Source organism: Aplysia californica, unplaced genomic scaffold (assembly GCF_000002075.1).
Source record: "Aplysia californica isolate F4 #8 unplaced genomic scaffold, AplCal3.0 scaffold01572, whole genome shotgun sequence".
NCBI lineage: Eukaryota > Metazoa > Mollusca > Gastropoda > Aplysiida > Aplysiidae > Aplysia > Aplysia californica.
The window spans coordinates 29,031-34,241 of NW_004798842.1; positions in this window are offsets into that span (position 1 = coordinate 29,031).

The following is a 5,211-nucleotide window of genomic DNA, read 5'->3' on the forward strand; positions in this document are numbered from 1 at the left end:
CCCCCAAGACTGACGTGTATTCCGTCACTATAACAAGTTCTATGGGTGCTCCCCCCCTACTCCCCCAAGACTGACGTGTATTCTGTCACTACAACACGTTCTGTGCCCCTCCCCCTGTGACCTGCTCTCTTTGACTATATAACATGTTGACTGTTGGAGAGAATTTGTTGCGCTTAAATGTCTCCTCTTTTTCTCCTGTTCCGAAGGCATAATCATGTTGGTAAGGTATGTCTCACATGTCCAGTGTGATGGGATGATTTTGTCTCTTGGTTTATTGGGCTAGAGAAAAATATGTAGATCTACCCATCGATTATTAGAGTCTCATGTTTTTCATTTTGTCTTTTTTTTTTTTCTATTATAACATACTTTGACAATACAAGTCTCCCTTAGCTATGTGATTTGTAGACTGCTGCGTTGTAGAATTCTGTCACACTGTGTGTTTGAGTTTGACATTGATGAAAAAACAGAAAAGGATTGGAGTAATATGGTCACTTTTAAGGACAAGCGGGCTAACCCAGATTTCAGGGGTTTCCAAAAATCTTGACCTACACCAAAAGTGGAGATTGACCTACCTGTAGGAGAAGTTTGGTTTCATTGGTGTGTATATTTGTTTGATTATAGAGAAAACTCTCCTTTTCTTTTAAAGAAACTGGACGGGGCAAAAACTTTAACTTCAATCTTCTCAAAACAGCATTTTTCGGGATAGCCCACTTGTGCTTAAAAGTGACCAAATTAAGTAGTAAGTGGACGTAGTGGTAAAAAATTTTTTTTTTTTTAAGGGAGAGGGAAGTGGAAACATTCCAGTTGAGTCATGGTAGGAAAAAGGTATAAGTTTTTACAGCCCTTTTGACACACTGAAGTTATATAGCCTATATAGGAACACTTCATGTGAAACAAGCCTGATTCCCCGTTTGGACTTCTCTGTTGACATCCACCCCTTGGCGCTCATATGACCTGATGCTGTTGTAAAACCTTTCTCAAACAAAAGATGCAAGCGATCTAGAGAAAAATCTATTTGAAAAATTTTAACATCTTTGAAATGGACAGACAGTGAGTGACTCAAAAACTAAAAGTGTGAGTAACTGAAACTAAAAGTGTGTGTAACTGAAACGTAAAGTGTAAATGAGCACTTCTGTTGTGGGCCGGGGAGTCCCCGTGCGCATCCTGGCTGGATCCACTTTGTTAGTGGGTGGTTGGCAGGTGCTCTGGAGTGGTTTGCTCCTTCTTTCCTATCAAACATCTATCATCCTTATTATAAATCTCTCCCCCTTCTTTTTTTGTGTTTGTTACTGTATTGTAACACATCTACTATTCTTCGGCCACTTATATGACCTTATTGTGTTGCAAGTGCCGTAAAACTCTTCCGAAAGCATGTTAGACCAGGCACGTCTCTACGTCGTCTCTACGTAAGATTTTGACTGAACGTCTGTGAGTCGCAGGGTTTTTGTCACAGCCTCACCATGTCATGTCATGTCTCCGACATTTTCCCTACACACACACATATTATTGTTATTATTAACAGACTCATATTATTATTATTATTGTTATTATTATTATTGTTATTATTATTATTATTGTTATTATTATTCTTGTTATTATTATTCTTGTTATTATTATTCTTGTTATTATTATTATTATTGTTATTATTATTCTTGTTATTATTATTCTTGTTATTATTATTCTTGTTATTATTATTATTGTTATTATTATTATTATTGTTATTATTATTATTATTGTTATTGTTATTATTATTATTATTATTACTATTCTTCTTCTTCTTCTTCTTCTTCTTCTTCTTCTTCTTCTTCTTCTTCTTCTTCTTCCCCTCCCCAATGTTTTGGAAGGTGAATTACAGGATTACTACAATGTATGTACAAAACCAAGTGGTCATGATTAAAACAACATTTACTATTTGACGACTCTTTGCTCTTCTCATTTCTTTTGTTTATGGGTGGTTGGGGGGTGCTCTGGTGTGATTTACTTCTTCTTTCCTATCAAACACCTATCGTCCGTATCTCCCCTTCTTCTTTTTTATGTTTGTTACTCTCTTGTGACACCTCTAATCTTATGCACTTATATTATATGACCTTATTGTGTTGCAAGTGCCGTAAAACTCTCACTAAAAAAGCTTGTGTGTTTTCCTCTCTAGGTTACTGTGAATTGTTTCTCTAATTTTTACCACAATCTCAGCTCTTCAGTGATAATGTTAGTGGGTGGTTGGCGGGTGCTCTGGTGTGGTTTGCTTCTTCTTTCTTATCAAACATCTATCGTCCTTATCTCCCCTTCTTCTTTTTTACGTTTGTTACTCTCTGAGTCTTGTAACACTTCTAATCTTCTGACGCTCATATGACCTTATGCAGTTGCGAGCGCCGTAAAACCTCTACTAAAACTAAAATATATTCCATGGTCAGCCTCCACTCTATAGATTGCAGGGGTTCATTTAGAACAATCGACGTTGGTTAGGGCTGGGCAATGAGTCCCTTTAGCAAAATCCGGATACTATGTTAGTGTACCTTATCGACAAATAATATGATATGAACCACTTCGGCAAATGGGCTAGAACCACTTCGACAAGCGGGTAGCATCGTTTCAACAATTGGGTGCACCCGCTTCGGCAAACGGGTCAGGAAAAAGGAGAGTTAAGAGTCTGATTTCGGATAATGTTTCATTGAGAATTATCTGGTTATCCTTATAGATTATCCGGATTTTGCCCACCTCTAACGTTGGTGAATGTTGGTAATATAATGTAGTACAATATAATATATAGGACACCTGCTCTCTGCCTGTGCTGGAACACCTGTTGGTGAGTGTGTGTGTGTGTCTGTGTGTGTGTGTCTGTGTGTGTGTGTCTGTGTGTGTGTGTATGCGTGTGTTTGTGCCTGTGTGTGTGTGTGTGTGTGAGTGTGTGTGTATGCATGTGTGTGTCTGTGTGTGCTTGTGTTTGTGTGTGTGTGTGTATGCGTGTGTTTGTGTGTGTGTCTGTATGCGTGTGTGTCTATGTGTGTGTGTGTGTTTGTATGTGTGTCTGTGCCTGTGTGTCTGTGTGTGTGCATGTGAGTGTGTGTGTATGCATGTGTGTATAGTGTATGCGTGTGTATGTGTGTGTACGCATGTATATGTGTGTGTGTGTGTGTGTATACGTGTGTTTATGTGTGTCTGTATGCGTGTGTCTATGTGTGTGTGTATGTGTGTGTGTCTGTATATGCATGTGTGTGTGTGTGTGTGTGTGTGTGTTCATTATTATAATGAAATAGTCACAAGTCAGAGAAATTGTTTGTAGAGAGCGTAAAGTTACTTCCCTGAGAAAACTATAGACGATCTATATATATATATATATATATATATATATATATATATATATATATATATATATATATATATAGAGAGAGAGAGAGAGAGAGAGAGAGAGAGAGAGAGAGAGAGGCCACCGCGTGCTCTTTGAAAAGTAGTAATATAATATACCGGTGCAGGCGGGGATTTAAAAAGAAAAAAAATATTTTATTTTAAATAATTGTTTTTATTCGGGTGGGGGGGTATGAGGTGGATAACGAGAGTAACAGTAACACAAGAAGAACTGAACGCTAGACCATTGTACAAAATAAGTGTGAAGAAACAGTCTTCTGTGTGCAAGCATTTCTTGTCTCTCTAATACGGGGTGCCCACTACGGACGGGATCGGCCGATCGCCCGACTCGATCGCCTCAAAAACGAACGTTTGTTTTCAGTTTCAGGCGATCGAGTCGGGCAATTGGCCCGATCGGCCGATCCCAGCCGTAGTGGGCACCCCGTATTAAGTAAAGCCTGCTGGAAAAAAAGAAAAAGAAATGGGGGTTCATTATAGAAACTGAATCTGAATCATTATTATAGATAGAAACTGAATTTCTTCCTGCGAAAAATTCTCAATTTCACAAATATAGCAGACTTAACTTTCTTTTAGGGGGAATTGTTGGCGGCAGCTTTGGTATTATTTAAATTACTCTTTCTTTCCTATCAGTATCAGTCGAACATCTACGTCGTCCCTTCTTCTTCTTCTTCTTCTTCTTCTTCTTCTTCTTCTTCTTCTTCTTCTTCTTCTTCTTCTTCTTCTTCTTCTTCTTCTTCTTCTTCTTCTTCTTCTTCTTCTTCTTCTTCTTCTTCTTCTTCTTCTTCTTCTTCTTCTTCTTCTCCTTCTTCTTCTTCTTCTATAACCTAATTGTGTTGCAAGTGCCGTAAGTCTTTTAGATATATATATATATATATATATATATATATATATATATATATATATATATATATATATATATATATATATGAGAGAGCAGAGAGAGAGAGAGAGAGAGAGAGAGAGAGAGAGAGAGAGATCTGAGAGAGCAGAGAGAGAGAGAGAGAGCGCGATAATAGAAAGAAAGTGAGATATAATTCTTTCATTTAATGTTTGTGTTTATACACCCCTAACGACACTACACTACACACTACGCACTACATACAACATGTATATTTCGATCATTTAGGAGGCGGTCTTCCATCCTGACTCCCAGGAACAACTGGCAGACTGAGGAGATGAAGACTGAGCCATACAGTACATCGTATGGTTGGCTACTGGAAAAATAATTTCCCCACACGGGTCGAATCGAACTCGGGTCTTCAAATCGTGCGTCCGCTCCATCACAGCATCACAGACACAGGTAAGATCGAGAGACACAGTGTCAGTTAGAGAAAGATAGCACGCACGCGCGCGCGCACACACACCCAAACACACACACACACACACACACACACACACACACACACACACTCACAGGTGTGTGTGTGTGTGTGTGTGTGTGTGTGTGTGTGTGTGTGTGTGTGTGTGAGTGAGTGAAAGAAAGACGGACGAGAGTGAGGAGTATAATTATTTGAGGGAGGGGGGATCCAGGGAGAGAAACAGACGAAAACAGAGACAGAGAGGGGGCTAAACAGGCATATACGGAGTAACAAAGAGTGACACTTTGAAAGAGACAGAAGATAGCCTAGAAAATTATTACATTAGGCCTAGATAGAGAGACAGAGACAGTCAGACCGAGAAAGGGGAGAGAAGTAGATATCTGGAAAGGAAGTTAAATCTGGAAATTGAGAGTGGAGCGGGTTGTAGAAATAAAGTTGTTGGTAGAGAGAGGGAAGGGGGAGGTACGGAGAGAGGGATAATGAAAGGGAGAGAGGGATAATGAGAGAGAGAGAGAGAGAGAGAGGGGGG